At 37.7% G+C, this 20,628-nt stretch overlaps 1 protein-coding gene across 1 annotated transcript in view; it reads left to right on the top strand.

Annotated features, from left to right (window-relative positions):
• The window catches only part of NKAIN3 (sodium/potassium transporting ATPase interacting 3), a gene marked incomplete at its 3' end in the record, with an annotated part of 360,451 nt that overhangs the window by 199,524 nt on the left and 140,299 nt on the right, over positions 1-20,628 (top strand). The gene's annotated exons all lie outside the window — the stretch shown is intronic.

The raw sequence follows: 20,628 nt of genomic DNA, 5'->3' as shown, positions 1-20,628 counted from the left end.
GTGAACTCTACTCAGTTCAGATGGGAACATTTGTGAGTTACATACATTTTGGGTTCAGCACTAGCTTTTGCCTGACAACAAATAGAAAACTGGTGAAACTGATTTAATAAGAAATAAAATTTAATTTACTCAGTAAAAATTCCATTAAAATTAAAGCTTTCAGTGATAGATTCCTTTGGTGATAAAATTTCATAATGAAAAGCTACAACAGTTTATTTTTTTTTTTTCTCCAAATATGATGTAGTTCACCAGAAGTCATAAGCTTGATCAGGAAATTAGTGCACTTCATAGACTATCAAAATAAATGATTGTATTGGTATGTTCTGACTTTAAAAATCTATTAAATGAATGGAAGAGCAACACATGGAAGTGATGAATGCCCAAAGTAATTGTTCATTTTCATTATACATAGAGCTTGTATTTTTTCAATCAGTTGGATGATGATTGTTTTTATAGTGACTATTATATTTTTATACATAACTAGTGTTTTTATCTAAGTGCCTAGGATGTGAAGCAAAACTATTAGTCTGACCCCTGAGTTTGTGAAAATTTAAGTTGTCTTTCCAATGATTGCAAAGGATCCTAATCATATCCTTAGCGTAAGGGGATTATAAACCAGCAGGTGTGAATTGAAATCTTGTATCTTCCAGTTTCACCACTGTATTTCAGTTTTAGGTCTTCTTTCTTAACTTATATGACAAATGACAATGTGAAGAAATAGTAGGACAAATATTACTTAACAGATGAGGAAAATCCCTTTTATTAGTATGTACTTCAGTTGATCTCAGAATTTTGGTGGAATTTTTATTTTGTGGTTTATAATTACAACATTTGAAAAGTAGTTTCTCAGTGAGGTGATTGACACAAAATTATTTCCGTGGAAGTTAACTGCTTTTGTATAGATTACTTCAAAGGCGCCAATAGTGATAGAATCAAGAATTTTGTTCAGTAAACCATGGAATTTGGGGTCATTCAACGCTTTTTCTGAAAACTATGCTAAAGATGATGAGGCCATCAAGAGACTGAGGTCTTTTTGCACTATATGCATAAAACCCTGGGTATTTACAAATTGATGGGTAGTTGACACTGACTTAATTGGGATCTGCATTTTACCGAACATGCTACCTTAAAAATGTCATCATTGCTTTCCATGAATATGTTCCTGTGTTGTCATGCATAATAGAAAGGTGCTGTTATCAAGGTATGTTAGTGTGGCTGGCAAATCAAACACCAACAGCTTTTCAAGGATAGCTGTTTTCTCAGGGTTGAAACCTCAGCAGAGAATATTGACATTTTTTTCTTGCTATTGTTCTATTTTCCACTTAAAAAAAGGTTTTGTTTCTGAAATGAATGCAGATTGATTATAATTTTTAACTTCCGTTGACATATTATCAGGGAAAATTATGATGCTATCTGGCAGCTGACTGAGTTCTGTTGGTTTGTTTGTTTTTAAGCACTATCACATCTGTATTTGCTCTGACCAGAATCAGAGTTAGCTGTTGCTTGGAGTCCTGTGAATTTATTAGGTCTTCTATTATGAATACTATCAGGAAATATAAGTTGATGCAATATTAAATGATAATTTTAATTCCATATCATCACATGGAATATGCATACAATGTGGACAGATTTTCAAATGTCCTAATAGAAACCCCCATCATGGAAATTTTGCTCAGATCTGATTCTTGTGGTGGAAAGGAAGACCATCTTTGAATATTCTCTGTTTAAATTCTGCCAAGAATTTCCACTATTGTTAAAGTAAAATCAGAATAAAAAGGATATAGGTATTTTAGGCCTGTTCTTTGCTGCGAGAGTTTGAAGAAAACATTTTTCCTTCAATTTTAATGCATAATGTTCATATTTTCCTGGTAAGCTGATTTTTGCTTTCTTTTAAAAGGAACAACTTGATGTTTAGTTCAAAGTTTATGGATTTAGTACACCAAGATCTTTAAACTTGATAAGAAGCGATGAAAACTTCTGCCAGCTCCCCTCCCAGTGTCAAACACGATGTATGTGACTTGATTCTTTCAATTTTTCAGAACAGTATGATGTTTCTTCACAAGTGTGACATGGAAAGTATATTTTTATTTGAAAACACATTTCATGTTTTAAAGTAATTAAAAAAAAAAAAAAGGAAATTTAATCTATACGCAAATTCCCACCAAAATTTGTTTTTAGTAATCTGGAGGCCAAACTGGTTAAACCTGAGGGGAGGAAGTTGGTGAGGAGGGGTAAGATGGGAACTGAAAGACTGTGTGTATGGCTGTAGGCTTGTCAAGGAATTCGCTTGGGTCTCAGTCCCTGCTCCAATTAATATCATATTATTTTATACAAAGAGGGAAACCTTCACAGAAGAGCTTTCTGTGGAAGCACTCCCCAATAACTACAGTATGGTAATTAGGGCAATCTCCTGGGAAAAGGATGATATGGATTCAAGTCTTCTCGGATATGAAAGGGAAATAAACCTGGCTCTCCCACAGCCGGGATGTTTTAAGTAGAAAGCTAATGAGTAAACGTTTCCTTTCAAATACCTTATAAACAACATATAAGTCAAGCTCCTTTTTCACTTATGTTACAGATGTGCAAATAAAATTTTAATGCCATTTTCAGGACTAATGAAATTGTATTCCATCAGAAATAGAATAAATATACCCACAAAAATCTTTTTTGTTTGTGTTAAATTGGGGGGGGTATTATTCTTTCATTTCTGTTTTCAGTACTGAAAAAAACGCCCATATGAAAAATGAAATTTGCCTGTGTTTTTTATTTACTACTTTTATGAAATGGAAAGCATAATTTTTAGTATAAACCACTCTGTATGAGAAAGACAAAGATGCTATTATAACATGACCTTTTAATCCTTCGCTGCAGGATGACAGATTGCTACATCTATACATGAGCTCATTAGCTGTTTTGATCTTATTCTGTGTCTTGAAATGAAAATGTGTTCTAATTGCCACATTTGAGAGTATGGATGATTTAAAACATATAGACGTAAACAGAAATCTCAGGGAATAAGAGGCAAAAAAAATTTTCTAAAGACCATTGAAAATAAACATTAATTGTATCTTACCTGCACAATAACAGAAGCTGTTATTTTAAAGTTTTCTTTGATCTTCTTAAATATGGACAAGAGAACCTCTAACTTGTATGAGCCAGCTCTCCATCCCCAGCAATACATTCTTTTATGTACTTTTGTACAAAGGAGACTTCGTTTCGTGTGTACAATAAGTATTTCTATCACTTATATCCCTCCAGTATTTCAGATCCAGTATGAAAATCGGTGTGTTTATTTGCATTTATCATTTGCTATTCTAGGTGATACGTTTTGATAGACCTTTTTTCTATTGTTTGTTTTATTGTGAGTTAGTGACATTTGATTGCATGTGTTAATGCCTGTATTCAGTAAATATATAGCAGCATTCCAGTACTGTGTACTCCTTTCCTGTTGTTTGATATACTTTACCTAAGCAGCTGGGCAATGTTGATGAGCTCTTTTCTTCTTCTATGAGGTTTCTGCTTGTTCTGCACAGTTTTTTCTGTGGCATTCTTCTTGAGCGTGAACTTTGCCTCTTTCTGCATTACTTTAAGTTTAGCTCTAAAGGGTGAGATCTCTGTCAACCAACTCTATCGCTTTTGGCCAAGGATTTGGATGACAGACGTTTGCATATTCAGTAGGAAGCTACTCCTAAAACGGTTTACGTTTATTATCTGGTCCTTAGTTTTAAGTATTGGATGTAGGTGAATGTGAACTCTCTAACGTGCCTGTGACAATAGCTTCATTAACCTTTCCCCTGATGCCAAAAGGAAATTTTGCATATGTTAGTTAATAAAACAATCTCTTTAAACTGTAAACTTTTCCTAGTAATATTTCCTTTTATCAATGGAAGTTCAAAGTCTGTAGGGCTCCCAGCCAATGTGATTAAGCTGGAGACAGAACTGTAAGCTAAATTTATAGACCTGTAGTCAGAGGATAGAATTATAACTCTGTTAAAATTAATGATTTATTCCATCTGAAGACAAAATGGACTAATAAATTACTTACTAAAATGCTGTGGGAATGGAAACATAGTGCTCTTTTCTAACAAAAATATTGTACATCAGAATGGGGGCTAATCATGTGGACTTCATCCTGGCTACTTCTGGAATCCAATTTATTCCATCTGGTGCATGTCAGTCAATCCTTAATTGTTGTGCAATTATACCTAATAATCTCAAATGGAGTAAGTTAAGCTAAAAACCAATGCTGTTTTGTAATTAATAGAGTTGTAAAGGTAGATGCTGAGGCTTGTGTCAGTTTTTTGGGGGTTGGTTTTTTTTTTAATGTGAAATGAGAGCATAAGCGTTGCTTGAATTTAGGCTAACAATATGAAAGAACAAGTGATTCTCATTCTAACTTGTGCTGACATAATTGAGAAAACAGACAACTCTTTTGGTGTAATTAGCATTATAATTAGCTATATGGAATAGCCCACTCCAAAAATATTGTGGACAAAGTTGGCAGCATCCATAAAACCTATATGGGAAATCAGCAGGTGGAGGGTAAACGACTTCCTTAGTCTAAACAGAAGACTGAAGATAGAGCATAGCACACCTACTCACATGTAAGCGATTTTTATGTGGAGGAAAGGTTTTTTCATATCCACTGGGAAGAAATAATTTGCTGAGCATGTGGCAAAGAAGATTTGATTGGAGGTCAGGAGAAGCTTTTTAATAATAAGGGCGCTGAATTGGATCCAAAGCTGTTATAAAGCCCCATTGCTGGATATTTTGAAGAGTGCAGTAAAGGAATATTGATGTGGGGTGATCTAGGTAACCCTTCTGCCCTGCTATTTTTAATCTAGAAATAAGCTTCTGACAAGATAAAAACTCAGGTTAGTTTCTATGGATGGTTTGGGGTAGGAGTGTTAAAAGTTAAAAAGTGAGTACAAGTTGAAGACTTAAAACCTCATCTTTAATCAAGTCAGAGTCTTATTAATGTCAGCAGGCGTGTCTCTGGCTTTTTTCCCCAGCAGGTGTGTAGAGACGCAGAAAATGGAGGACCCCAGTGGAGGCTCAAAGGTGGCTGATGGCGGTTCTTGAGCGTGCACAGGTGGGGTTTTGGTGTTCAGCTGTGTGACACCAAATGGGAGGGGACGCTGTCATTGCTGTTCAATTCTGATAGAGATTAGGCATCTGTTACAGAGGAGACTCCTGTGCTTTCCGTTCTGTTGATGGATTTTCAATTGAACACAAATCATTGCTTTTCACAGCAACACATCCTTCACTGAGGACAATGTGAGACTGATAATAGTATATTTCTTTGCTGGTGGACATGATGCATACATTCATGTCCAACTCAGATGAGAATTTCTTCCCACACACCTCTGATTCATATCACTTCCTTTTGGTCTACATCTCTCTTGGGCCTCGGCAGACCACGTACCCATTACCTTCTTATTCTCCCCACTACTGTATGTCCATTTGCTTCAGCTGGTGCCCTCAGCTGCTACTAGCTGTGATATGTGCAATAACAGATCATGCTAAAACATTGGATGTAGCTATAGGCATTCAGCAATTTCTAGACATTACAAATGACTGGGTTTATAGTAGTAGTTAAATATAATGTCTTGTTAGTGTGTGCGCTAATAAAATTCAGCTTGCAGAAATTAAACCTGAAGAAAAGATTGGTTTTGTTTCTTTGAGGTTTGGACCCTCTCACCCTCTTCCCCAACTTTATTATTCCAAAAGGTTTTAAAGAATTGTTGTTTTAAAAGTAATGTTCCAGAATCTTCTCTGACATGGAAAAAGTAGGAATGCTAATTCAACACCGTTTAAGTAAATAGAATTAGTCTAATATAAAAAACTAATATAAAAGAAAAACAGACACAATATAAGTTTTAATGCCTGTATTATATAATCCATCTAATTCCCTTGGCCTTCATTCTTTCTTTGAATCAGGTCTCAGAAATAACAGGTTGGTGGGGTTTTTTTTGAAAATACAAACATGTTTTTAGAACTAGTTGCATCCTTCTTGTTATTCTTGCATCCTTCCCTACTATAGAGGTTCCACTGAAATATGTTTGTTAAAATATGAACTTTTAATATGACCTTCCTTATGCAAGTTGCTCCTCCCATCCTGCTGCTCTCTCACCATAAAGAGAAATTATCTCCAGGTTCAATTTTATTTAGTGCTTTTCCATGATGTTCTGTTCAAACAGCAAGCTTTTGAATTTTTAACTACTTTGACAATAAACCTGGAATCCAATTTACTGTGAAGTTATGCAATGTAATATTGAGCAGAATGTGGTGGGTTGACCCTGGCTGGATGCCAGGTGCCCTCCAAAGCCGCTCTAGCACTCCCCTTCCTCAATTGGACAGGGCAGAGAAAATACAACAAAAGGCTCATGGGTCAAAGGAAGGACAGGGAGAGATCACTCGCAAACTTCTCCAGCGTGAGTCCTTCCCACAGGCTGCAGTTCTTCACAAGCTGCTCCAGCCTGGGTCCCCCACAGGGTCACAAGTCCTGCCAGCAAACCTGCTCCAGCCTGGGCTCCTCTCCACGGGGCCACAGGTCCTGCCAGGAGCCTGCTCCAACATGGGCTTCCCACGGGGTCACGGCCTCCTTCAGGCATCCCCCTGCTCCGGTGTGGGGGCCTCCCCGGGTGCGGATGGAGATCTGCTCCCCCGTGGAGCTCCATGGCTGCAGGGGCACAGCCGGCCTCACCATGGGCTTCCCCAGGGGCTGCCGGGGAACCTCTGCTCCGGCGCCTGGAGCCCCTCCTGCCCTCCTGCTGCCCTGACCTTGGTGTCTGCAGGGCTGCTCCTCTCACATATTCTCCAACTGCAAATGCCGTGTGCTGGGTTTTTTCCCCCCTTCTTAACTACGTTATCCTAGAGGTGCTACCACGATGTCTGATGGTCTCGGCCTTGGCCAGCGGCAGGTCCATCTTGTAGCTGGCTGGCATTGGCCCTGTCAGACACAGAGGAAGTTTCTAGCAGCTTCTCACAGAAGCCACCCTGTAACAACCCCCCACCTGCCGCTACCAAAACCTTGCCACGCAAACCCAATACACAGAAACAAAATGTCAGAACTTCAGAACAAAAGCTCTGTCCTTGGCTGGTATTAGGTACCGTTAGTCATAGGTTCCGTGTGGTGGTGGTGTGCCATTCAATGGTAATTTGCAAACAGTATTTTTTGGTGTTCTGTGAGGCTGACATCAGTACGTGCAGGAACAGAAACTATGTGTGGTAATTTCTGTTTAGAATATAGTGATTGTGTCCATGAAAAGTTAGAAAGCTGTTAGATTAACCACTAACTGTGGAATCATAATGGTGAAGCTATGGAAAAATGCGTTGTCTTTTTAATTCAGTTTACATTTTTTAGCCAAAAAAGGGAATAACTACACATTCATGTTTGTCATTTGAAAATTAAAGTAATACTACCTGCAGAGTACTTAAGATGACTTAATAAATGCTCTCTTAAAAAAAAAAAAAAAAAAAGGAAAAAACCCCAAATTTAAAAACAGAAAAGTATTACTCTTTTACTGGTCTAATATTGAAAATAGTACACATTCCTCCAAGTCAAAATTTTCAACAATGAACTGGCCTCAGAGACTTCTATTTTAGGTGAAGAAACTTTGTGGTTGTTTTTTGATGTTCCAGATTTCACCTAACCAAAGTAATTTTTTATTCAGTCTGTTTCACTCTACTGGGTAAAGCTGTAGCATCATGTAAGTTTTAATGAAATATATGCTTACTCTTGGAAGGGGAACTAACATGCAGCTAGCTGGGTGGCACAATTTGAGCATAAGGTCATTCTGGAAAAAAAATTATGTGGGACAAATGGGACACAGATAAATGCCACTGAAACTGCAGAATGTGTCATTCTGATGTTAATTAGTTTGTTTAGGTGATGCGATCACATTGCTGAACAACTTAATCAGGAGTACATTCCAGATGGTGCAAAAATTGAATTTTGTATCCTTTCAGGTGACATTTACAGTGATTCATAATATTATATACAATCAGCACTATTAAAATATGTTTTTCAAAGAGAATTGACATCCTTTTGTAACCCTTTGATGCTAAATTCTAGGGTTGACATTTGGCGTGTAGGCCACCATCATCTGAATTGGTTTAAATATCTGAGATGATATCTCTGTGGCTTTTTTTTTTTTTTAATAATCCATTGAACATCCATGGCTGATTGGCTTTGGGAATGATGTGTGTGATATATGCGGTTAGCTAGTTGCTGCATACACAAATATATTAATACATGTGTCACACTCATTGAGTTTATGAGCTTAATCTTTTAGGTATTTCTAGGACCTTGAAGTTGTTTGTTTTATTTTTTTTTTAATTCAGATCCTAAAATAAATAAATCAATGTTAAAATGAATACAGCCTCACAAGGAAGAGGTAAGTAGCTCAAATAGCTCGCAAAATCTCTCCAAAGACTCCTTGGATATAGAAATAAGGATGCACTCCCAGTCCGAAATGTGCAGGAGTGCATCCTGCAATGGCTGGTGATGCAGAGAGGGTAAATTCCTGAGTACCTAGCATATACCTGTGCCCGAAGCCCATAACAAAATTTGAGAAAGGTTTGGGTATTTATGTGTGGAACAAGAGCATACAGAATATGGAGTCAGAACATACAAAGTCAGGAAGGACCATCTAGTCATCTGCTCTAGCCTCATGTGTCCAGAAGATCATTGAATATCTTTTTTTTATTTTCCCTGTGTTCAGTTTAATTTTAGTCTTTAAAGCATATTTTTCAGAATCACAAAGAATCCATCACATTATGTGATAGTTCAGTTGTGACTAACCAGTTTCTTAAACACATTTATTTATTATTTGTATGTGTGTTCTCCTGCTTTGATATATTCAATGCTTAGTTCTTGTGAAAGGATTTAAACACTGTAGTAAAATCATGTTTCAGTCTATAATGACACATTAGATCAGGAATTTGGATTTTGGTATCCCAAATCTCCAGTGCATGCTGTGACTTTTGTACTATTAAGAATCTGTTTGCCACGTAGTTTTTCACTGTTCCCTCCACAGTTCACCCATAAGGAGGCTGGTGACTAGGTGTTGCTGTGTACCTGCCACAGAAAAGGGGCAGTGCATAAGGATGGAGATGTTGAATTGATTAACTTGTTCATGGAGTGAGGAAGGGAAACTTCTCCAAGTCACAGGTTTGGTTGTAAGCCAGTACGGCAAATCCATCTGCAGATAAGGGTAAACCTATTGATCTATTGCTCAAGTTTATCTATTTACTGACAATTTATTTGATCTATTTTGTATTGATTGTTATGTTTTTATTGTAGAAAAAGGGAAGACTGTTGGTGAGATTTTGATTTTCTTCTTTCTAAATGTGATATGCTTCTTGTAAAAATGCAATGAAATATATTTTGATTATTTCTTTAATCATATTCCTGTTTATACATTGGATCAACCATATTTGCTGTCTGTCCAGAAGCTTTGAACTACTGACGTGACTGACTGCTGTGTAGAGCCATACGTGAGGCAGTATATTTATTTTAGTGCTAGCATGGGCTCTATTTATTGCCTGCTAAGGTTAAATTGCTATACGCTGTTTTCCTGTTGTTGTGTATCCTTTGGCATTTTAGTTCCTACACTTGCCAAGTAAAGAGTTCTTCCTATTTATGGGAACGACTGTGATTTCACCTGTCTTTTGGGAAATATTTGCATTCAATTGATGTCAGTTTTAAAACAGTTATACTGTTTAGAAGACAGTTTTGCTCTGGTTCATAAGTTTTTTGTGGTTTTGTTTTGTTTTTTCTCCATTTGAAGACAATGCTTGCTTGGAAGAAAATGTAATTTTATGTATGTTTTTTCTAATGATTTACATGCAAGACAGTCCTAGACCTTGATGAAAGTACAGAGCATTTATTGTTGGTGATAGCAGAATCTGAAGAAGTTCTTCCCAGAAATGGTGAAACTGAATTGCGTCAGAGTTTTAAGTATGCCAAATGCTTTTTATGGGACTTTACAATAGTGTGACTTCAGGCTATCATGTAGATAGACGTGTTAACATGGGTGTATCTTTGACCTGGAAAAGAAACACAAGAGGCAGGCAACTGCTCATTGTCTCTAGATGTCATCCAGGTGACTGCACGAGCATCCATTGGGACTTATGAACTCCGCCTAATCTAGGGGAAAGGCAAGGGACGATTCAAGTTTGATTTACTTTTCGTAAATCTGCATTTGACAACCAAGGTGATTTTACTAACTACATAGAGCCTGTGTATCCAGTGAGATATCGTAGTTCTTTAGGATTTTCTAGTATCTTGGCATTAGATGTGCATAGCCTTAAAATTTCTGAATTAACATCTGCCTTAAATGACTTTGCTCCAGGCGTCTGGTGTAGGTATTTTGCCCTTTTAATTCTGGTGGGTCTACCTGAACCTGACTTTCACCAGATTTTTCAAAAGAGCATCTAGAAGAAAAATTTGTCATTCAGCTCCTATAAAGTGGTTCTTTCTTGGTGCACAGTAAGGGGGACTATAGGGTAGTGTCCTTGCCTTACTTCCACTCTTAATTTCTTTTGAAGGTTTCAACAAACAAAAAACCTCTATTTAGTTCAATAGCATACCTTGTGTAAGCCTCAAATATATTTCCAACATGTCTGATTTGACCATCTTTTCTTTTGTAGAATGCTTAATGTTTTTATTGTGTTAATCTGTCTTAATTAGAAGAAGGCTTTTGATCCTGTAGGTCATAGGAATTAGTCTTCTGATCTTTGTGGTTCAAATCATGGACCAAGTTTATCTCCTAAATTTGGTTTCTGTGTAATTATTTAACCTCCATAAGGTGAATGGGTTTTGAGAACTCCTTTTCAATGCACAAGGGAATAGGAGGGATTGTTCCTTGTCTAGATTATTATACTCTCTTTCTGGTTTAAAATCACTTTCCTGGCCTTTCTTTTCCTTTTTTCAGCTGTCCTTCAGGGAAATTCTTCACTCATATTGATGATGTGAATGAGTTTATTATTCATGAGTATCAGCACTCCTTTGAGCAGACTTCTTCAGTTTGGATTAATGGGGAGAGTGAGAGAATCCTGTTGGGGATTTGGCTGCCCTCCTGTCCCTTGCTTTCCTAGGAGGTTTATTGTCACACTGGCTTTACTATACCAGGAATAATGCTGCATCTCTTTGACCTCTTAAGTCAAATGGAGAAGGCAGAAATGTTGGAAAAGAAGTCACAGCAACAGCAGCAGTGCTTGCCTGAGACTATCTTCCAAGGGCAAATGCTGTTTATGAGTAATTTGATTGTCTCTGTGTTATAGAAGGACTGCATTCCATATACTTAGTTTCTCTCTCCACGTATATCTTTAGAGAGTGCGTAGAAGTCTTTTAAGATGTTGTTTTGGAAGAGCTTTTCCACTGCAGGGGGAGAATATATTATACCCATCTGAGAACTGCTGCTCTGTGTTATTGTTCTGGATCTTACTTCTGCATGCTTGGAAGCTGCTCTTTTTTTTTCCCCCACTCTTCCCCCCGCCTCCTTTGGTAGATCGAGAGAGTCAGATTTGATTTGGGAGTTTTGGCTCAAGATTTTCCTTGTTTATCTCGAAATTGTTTGAAGGTTTGAACATTTTTTATGCTGAGACAGTTTGAACTCTCTGAGCTGCCTGCTGAACTCTCTCTCTAGTTCTGCTGTGAGGGGCATAGGTGTTATTCCTAAAGCCCAGATTACATCTTTGCAGCAGATATAACACAGTTCCTTCATTTTACCTTTATTTTCTGTGTTATTGATGATATTTTTATTTTTTAGCTTTATTTTTGTTCAGTTCAGTAGTTTCCTTTGTTTTGATCAGAAGTGACCAAACTACTGGCCAGTATTGCCAGGGCAAGTGACTTTCCTTTTGAACCATCTCACCTTGACTAAACTAATGTTTCTTTCTCTTTGCATGTTACTGAGGCATTCACAAGTGCTTCTTATTTTTTCCACTTCAAAGGTAGGCTGTTGGATAAAAGACCACATTCAGGGGGCAGGAACTATGTTCATGTCCAGCTGTGAAGAAAATGTGACCTCCATTAGATCATCATCTCAAATATACTTGCACATTGTTTAACTTCAGAGTTGTTCATTCTGCTTTGGGACTATTGTCGTATGTTTCATGTCCACCCAGAGTTGCAACTACGGTTTGCTTCAGGGAGTCTTCTACCCTTATGTCTTGTTTTTCACATGAACTGGCTTTTTTTATTGTTAAGTGTTGTAGGCATGTAGACATTGTGTATACGTAGCAAACATTAGCACAGTCAGTGAAAAATAATTATTTTGGAAAAGCCAGTGATATAAATTTCTTAATAATCACTTTTTAATTTGTGATACCAATTAATTGTTGGTATTTTTAACAATTTTATGTTTCTTTTGTATATATATTACTCTTATGAATCAATTGACTATCTGATGAATAGTTAAAAATATTTGTTATATTCTATTTTTAAAATGGAAATATCCTATTAAAAGTTTAAATCATCTTGTGGCATCATTTTCTTTGAAAACTTCTCACTTCACTCTGATAAAATATGCTAATATTTGTGAAAATGTCTACACCTTAAAGTGTAAATTTACCTAGTTTTAATACATAAAATAACCAAATTGTTTCAAAAGGTTTTTAGGGAGTTTTAAAATGTTCCTAGATGTTAGCAATACCATTAAGATCCTAGGATTTCTTCATTCCTAAATGTCTAAGTAAGATCACTTTTTACATCTGTAACTAGGCAGCTTGCTTAAACATTTCTGGAATGCATTAACTTTTATCCAAACATTTTATTCTCTAGGATGCAGTTTCCAGTTCTGTTGCATGATTTGTACTTCCTGCTTCCAGGCTATATCACTTTGCTTGTGCCTATAATTTAATGGATTTTGTTTCATTGATCCCAGCTTACCAAGAAGTCCAGATGGCCCTGTGCAGCTGCCTGCCTTTTCATTATTTACCCTCCTCCCTCTCTTTGTGTCATCTGCAAATATATCCACTACAAGCAGTGATTTTATATTTACTTCTACATCACTGATGAAAATGCTGAATAACATCAGACTTTACATCAATCCCAAAGGAGTCCTGTTAGAAACACTCTTATTCAGCTATGATTTTCCATTGATAACTATGTTAATTAGCCAGTTTTCAATCTATTTAATTTTCGGTCCATTAAAAATGTACTGCCATTCTAATTTTTTCAATAAGAAGGTTTTTTGTGAATGCCTTACAGAGGTCTAAGTATATTATCTTCTTGCAGCTGCTTCTATCAACTCGGCTTTTAACCTCTTGAGATAATGAAATTGAGTTTGTTAAACAGGTCCTAATGTCTTATGAAATCGTATTGAATGGCATCAATTATATTGCTGTTGCTGGTTTGCAAGCATCTTTTTTTAAGTCATCTTTCCCTCAATTCCTTTGGGACTGATGCTAGATGAACTGTCCTTGAACCATTGCATGTACATGTTTTGAAACTTAATGTAAGCTTTAAAATTCTTCAGTTTCATGAAGTTCCCAAGATTTACTAAAAATTAACTTCTTTACATTCATGGATTTCCACATCCAACGCTTTTGTGTGGTTGCAAGTTGTCCAGGCCTAAAGCCTAAATATGATTTATAAATTGTTTACTAATGGTTTGGAAAGTGCTTCTTCCTCCTCTTCTCGCTCTGTTCTTTACTAAATAAGAACAGAAATGCTTATTAAAGATGTCTGCCTCTTCTGCCTCTCTAAAAAGTTCAAAATCTTCATCTATTAGTAGGCCTAGATCATCTCTGTAATTTCTTTTGTTCCTAATAAGCTTACAGAACAATTTCTTACTGCCTGTAACATTGCTACCATGGGTTCTATCTGACATATTTTTCTTCTCCATTAAGTTTTCTCCACTATTATTCTTTAACTTATATTGACTGAGATTTATTCTCCATTTTTATTCTGGTTTCTTGAGGAACAGGTTGACACAATCAGTGTATGTGTGTGCTGGCACCAAAAACTTTTGTACCATTGGCTGCAGAAATTTTCACAAAAGACGAATCTTTCAAAATTAAATTCTGGTATATGTGTACCATTACAAATGAAAAAAAAGTAGTCAGAAGAGGGGTCAGAGGTAGCCGGAAGAGGAGACAGAAGAGACTGGTGCCCTCAAAGAGAGAAAAGTTGCTGCAACCTCTCATTAGAAACTTTGTAATTGTCGTTTTCTCTTTATACTAAATGAGAAGAAAGGTGAGAGTGGAGAAGGGAAAGAGACCTTTTTGTATGACTTCCCAGTTTCTCTCCTTCACCAAAAGCACCCTGTGTGCAAATTACAGTGATTATTGTCCTATAACAATGTATATTCCCACTACTCAGGTTTCTGTATGTTTTTCTTTTGCAGCTTTAGTACAGCAAGACACATGATTAACTTAAGATGCATGAGTAGTCTCATTAAACTCAATAAAGTTACTCACATGCTTACTATGCTTTTAAGTAGTTTGCAGAATCAGCATTAAAATAGGAGGCAATCCATAGACCTCTCCACTTCTCATATGTTAAAGTTTGGGAAAGGGAGTAGGCTTTAACATAAAAGCTGAAAAAAACCCTAAGTATTCATTAGGTACAAAAATATTGTCTTATGCAATAAAGTTAAAATGCAAAGGTTTGATATATTTGGTACACACAGTATTAAACAAACGCTGATGGTCTGTCTATATTTTTCTATGTTTTTATATTATGCACTTTACAATATTCATATAATCCTAGAATAGTTTGGCTTGGAATGGACCTTTAAAGGTCATCTAGTCCAACCCTCCTGCAACCAGCAGGGACATCTTCAACTACGTCAGGTTTCTCAGAGCCCCGTCCAACCTGATCTGGAATGTTGCCAGGCATGCAGCAGCTACCAGATCTCTGTGGAACCTGTGCCTGTGTTTCACCACCCTCACTGTCAAAAATTTCTTCCTTCTATCTAGTCTAAATTTACCCTCTCTTAGTTCAAAATCATTACCCCTTGCTCTTTTGCAACAGGCCCTGCTGAAAAGTCTGTCTCCATCTTTCATATAAGCCCCCTTTAAGTACTGGAATGCTGCAATATAAGATCTCCCTGGAGCCTTCTCTTCTCCACACTAACAACCCCAACTCTCTCAGCTTGTCCTCACAGGAGAGCTGTTCCATCCCTCTCATTTTTGTATCTCCCTTCTGGACCCTCTCCAACAGGTCTATGTCTTTCCTGTTCCGAGGGCTCCAGAGCTGGATGCAGGACTCCAAGTGGGGTCTCACCAGAGCAGAGGGCCAGAATCACCTCCCTCGACCTTCTGGCCACACTGCTTTGGATGCAGCCCAGTTGTTCTGGGCTGCAAGTGCACATTGCCAGCTCATGACCAGCTTTTCATCCACCAGTCCCCCCAAGTCCTTCTCAGCATGGCTGCTCTCAATCCCTGCACCCCCACGCCTGTATTGACTCTAGGTGTCCTGACCTAGGTGCAGGACCCTGCTTGGCCTTGTTGAACCTCATGAATTTCACAGGGGCTCATTCCTTGAGCTTGTCCATGTCCCTCTGGATGGCATCCCATCCCTCAGGTGTGTCAATCGCACCACTCAGCTTGGTGTCGTCTGCAAACTTGCTAAGGGTGCACCCGATTCCACTGTCTATGTCCCTGATGGAGATAATAAACACGGCTGGTCCGAGTATTGACTCCTGAGGGACTTGTCACTGATCTCCATCTGGACGTTGAGCCGTTGACCACTACCCTCTGGATGTGACCATTCAACCAGTTGAATCCAGGTGCTGTGTATGCCATCCCATTATCACAAACACCAAAACTGTGGTGGTGCCACCAGCCACAGAGCCATGTATTAATAGACTGGACCTGCCTGTTTCTTCCAATTTCCAATACTGCCTAATAGTATCTCTTAACAGCATTTTCAAGTCATCTAGGTTGCATTTACTTGTCTTGATCTTGTATATATATTACTGTGGTACCTCTTCTGTTGTGCTTGTGCTTCGTAAATTTGTCCAACACATAAGATGTGGTGAGAGAAATTCAATGAACTGACATCAGAAAAAGTCAGGGAAGGTGTCCTATTTTTGACTGGGATAAAGTTAATTTTATTCCTAGTAGTTGGTATAGTGCTGTGGTTTGAGTTTAGTATAAACATAATGGTGATAACACACTGATGTTTTAGTTCTTGCTAAGTAGTGCTTATTCTAAGTAAAGGGCTGTTCAGCTTCCCACGCTCTGCCAGCGAGGAGATGCACAAGAATCTGGGAGGGAGCAGAGCCGGGACAGCTGACCCAGACTGGCCAAAGGGATATTCCATACCATATAATGTCATGCTCAGTATATAAACTGAGGGGAGCTCATTGAGGGGCAGTAACCACAGCTTGGGAACTGGCTGAGCTTCAGTCAGCAGATGGTGAGCAACTGTACTGTGCATCACTTCTATATTATTAGTATTAGTATTATTAGTATTTATTAGTATTAGTATTATCTTCCTTTTCTCTCCTATTAAACCATCTTTATCTCAACCCATGAGTTCTACTTTTTTTTCCTGATTTCTCTTCTCCACCCCACTGGGGAGCGGGGGGAATGAGCAAGCTGCTGTGTGGTGCTTAGTTGCCAGCTGGGGTTAAACCACAAGAGAAGGATATGTAGGTGTATGAAACTTGTGTTAATATTTCTTTTTTGGAAGCAATCATCTGCCTTAGCTTACTAATCCAGTGCATTTATGAAATATTCAGTGTTTTAAAAAACTTAAAGATATAGTCCTTATAAAGAAGAAATAAAAAAACACTGAAGATTAAAACCATTCTTAGAACCCAAAAGGAATTCAGAGCCAAAGAAAGCATTAGGTTTGTGTGAATAAGATTGCACAATATTTTGCTTTTTATGATCTGCAACCCACCCGGTAAGGTATAATTCATTACAGTTTGTCCTGCTGCATCACATCACCAATACTGTGAATAGTGAAATAAATAATATGACATAGTTTGTCTTTTAATTTAGTACTTGCATTTTGAGTCCCTTTATTAGCATGGAAATCTAAACGTGTTTCTGTATTTACGTGTTTTGCCAATAGTAAAAAAGTTGGTGTGTCAAATAAGTATGATTTAATACTTCACAGGGTTGTGTTCTGTCTTTCTAACAGATTTATCACTCCCTTTTACTTGTAATTCCACTTGCCTTAATAGATTATTTTGTCAGTCCACTGAGTGGCTGGTTAATTCATGTTGTACTGTAGATGAAAAGAAAGACAAGAGTTTGTGAGTTACACTAAGATAAACAGAGGGTATTACATAATAACTATACATTGTACTGAAAATGAAATACAACATTTCAGTGCCTGCAGATTTTTCTGCTGCTCATGTATGGGCTGATGGTAAATACCATTTTTAGGAGGAAAAATAAGATTTGATTTTGTGAAATGTTAATATTTAAAAGTTCTCGGCTTTCTGCTGAGATGGTATAAACTGACACAGCTACAGGAAAAAGCACTGAAACCCTGATCATACAGATTAAATAAAAATTTGACTTGGTTGGCTCAGATATTTCTTTAAAGAAAAAGACACTTGTGTGCAAAATAAAGGGGAGACAGAGGTTTCTTTTGTTTTCTGAGGAGGAAGAAGCCCTGGAGGGCAGTGGTGTAAATTGACACCGACAATGCATTTTTAGGGATGCAGTCACAGGCTTCTCATAGGTCTCTCATGGGCTGGGATGGATTTTCTCCTTTGAAGAATCTGCCTTGGTGGCAATACTGGGAAGGAAAATTGTCTCTCTGTGAGTCCTGCTGCCTCTCCAGAGGGAGGAGAGGGCATCATCTCTGTACTCAGGACTTCCCCTACCCTGCCTTTCCATAAATAGACCATACCTTTTCCCGTCTGTGAAGGAAGGATGCTGCAGTCTCACCTCATCTACCTACCAAGGTAGAAGAAATGTCCTTTCCATAAAACACTGTCCACCAACTTATGCTGTTGCTTTTCACCCTGAGCAGTGTAGCTTTCCTCTATGTATTTCTTTTATCCTTTGCTTTCCAGGCAGCCATTGCTTAGATATTTGACTCATGGAAGACAACCTTGGCTTTACTGTGTTTTTAAAAGGGACATGGGTGCTATAGTGTTCTGGATCACCAGAATGAGATCTCTTCTGTTGTAGATACCAGTAGCCCTGAGGCACTTGAAATACTATACAAAGATAGCCTAAAACATTGTTATATTTGGGGGTGTTTGAAAAAATTGGCCACTTATGCTTGATGAGTGAGTCCTAAAATGTATTATAGATCTTTGGTATTGGGATAGACTTTCAGTCTTACATTTCAGAAGTAAAAAGTCAAGTATATCATTTATATTTATATAGTAAAAAGACAAACTCAGGTTCCTGAAATCAATGACTCTCAAAATTGCCCAAACATTGAATGATATGCATGAATAATTTAAGACTGTTTTGTTAAATGTGCAAAAGTCAAGTTATCCTTGCAGTAAGACTCATTGTAAATCGCCAGCAATTTACTGTGTTTGTGAAAACCACAGGCAGCAATTTACAGACAAGATTAGACCTGTTACTATACACATGTGACATTTTCTTGATTTAAACTGTCATTCTGAAAAGCTGTTAACTGACAGCCGGAGTCTGGAATGAGGTTATAAAGTTTACTGAAGGACTCCTTGCCACTGAGGTTTAGCTATATTTCTGCTCGGGTAGAGAAGAGCACACAGACCTCCTACTGCAACTGAAGTATGTATGAATGCAAATTAGCGCTTTCAAGGGAAATTATACATGATCTTTTTAGACATTCATGTGCTGCAGTGTTGTATGGTGCTGTGCTGACATTTTACATCTCATAAACACAGTAATATATTTCCAAAATACCTTCTTTTTTCTGAGGTATATCAGAAATTCTGACTCTAAGTGCTATAGATGGCTGGCAGTATAGCAATAGGCATTAGCTTCGCCATTTTGTGTGCTCTCTGTAAGTGATGTTTATCAAAGTAGTTTCTGGAGATATCTATTGAGTTCCAGAATATCACATTGAGCCAGAAGAGAGAATAATCATCTTGATTTACTTTTTTTTTTTAATTATCAACTAAACTGGAAGTCTTTCTACCAACCTAGTTCCCATTATTTTTCCATGGCATGTAGACATGCAGTTCTTGACTTAAGCAATGTATTTCATCACTGTCTTAGCTACCTTCTCCTTGACGTGATGGGAGCAGTTTCAGTATACATTACGCCATCTTTGTCTTTCTCTAGCAACCTTCAGAAATGAGCATGCACTCAGACGTGCACTAACTTATATACACGGATGTTCTCCATAACTTATTTTTTACATGAAATAACTCCTGCTCAAGTTCTCTGTCTTTTAAATAGTTGCAAAGTACTTTCTGGTAGTCATTCATTAAAAACCTGTCCAGTTTTGCAGGCCATTGGTCTGGGTAGGTCCTTGGTATAAAGTCATCACAATTAGTAAATCATCTAGGAACCAGCAAAATACAAAAAGGAACTTCAAATTCTTTTGCTAAAAGGCCATCTTGTAAGGTTTGCTCTACAGGCATGATAAATCTTTCCCAAATTTTTCACTGAAAGTTTCAAACTGAAAATTCCTTATTTGTTATGAGGAAATAAAATTCTTCTTACCAGGGATATGACATCCCTAGATTTTGCATAAAAACATTTTTGCATAAAAACTTATAATCCCTTATATTGAGGGATATATAATAAAAAACTTAAACTTTAAGTTTTTTATTATATATCCCTCAATAACTCTCTGAGGAGGGAGAAAGCCAGTCAGTCTAAAATTGCATTGCCTGGAATATTGTGGACATGGTGTCCAAATGAGTAAAACCAGAAGGTAACACTATTTACGGGGACTCTTTCCTTTGTCATTACCCTGTTTATACACCAGACACTTCTCCTGTAACAGATGGGCATGAAGAGGAACATTTTGTAGTGCTGCTCACTGGGAAAACTGCTTGACCGGTATGATGCAAAGACAGGAAACCATTCAAGTAGAAAGTGGTTGTAAACACTCGAGAACATTTTAAAAGGTGACCGTGAGGAGGTGCAGTTGAAAGTTCAACATGTTCAGAAGAATTTCTTGGGAAGAGTCTGAGATAGTATCATATATAAACAGAAACAATGGAAAAGATGCAGACTACTGGCATCTGAATTACACGTAAGAATGTGTTGGAGAAGATCCAGAGGCAGTCCTGTTCAGCTGTACCAGCCAGGCGTACCTGAGAGCACTTGTGTTACAAGCAGGTGGTAACAAGAGGTGATGGAAATGTGTGGCAAACCTGACAAAGGACCTCACACAATGGTCCTCTTTGTAAACCAGACAAGCTACAGTCGTCCCAGGCAGGTGACAGTTTGCTCTTCTGGGAGCTGGATGATCCCTCAGGCATTGCCGCTCCTATTACTGCAGCCGGTGAAAGGTTTCAGACAGCACGCATCTCAGGTAACACATCTTAGCTGCTGACAGTGGATTCGAGTTTGTTGATATGGAATGAATGGGTATTGTTTCTATATTATAACAGTGAATTCAATGTTTCGTATGCATTCTGTTGTTATTAGTACCCATGTGTACTAGTAGTTCCAGATGGGTTAGGTGCTAGCCTGGGATTCCTGTACCTTCTTCAGTCGTGCCAGGTAGAGTTGCCTTTGGAAAATTCTGCC

The sequence above is a fragment of the Phaethon aethereus genome, assembly GCF_964289735.1.
Source record: "Phaethon aethereus genome assembly, chromosome: 2".
Taxonomy (NCBI): Eukaryota; Metazoa; Chordata; class Aves; order Phaethontiformes; family Phaethontidae; genus Phaethon; species Phaethon aethereus.
This window is presented reverse-complemented; position numbering and strand designations above follow the sequence as displayed.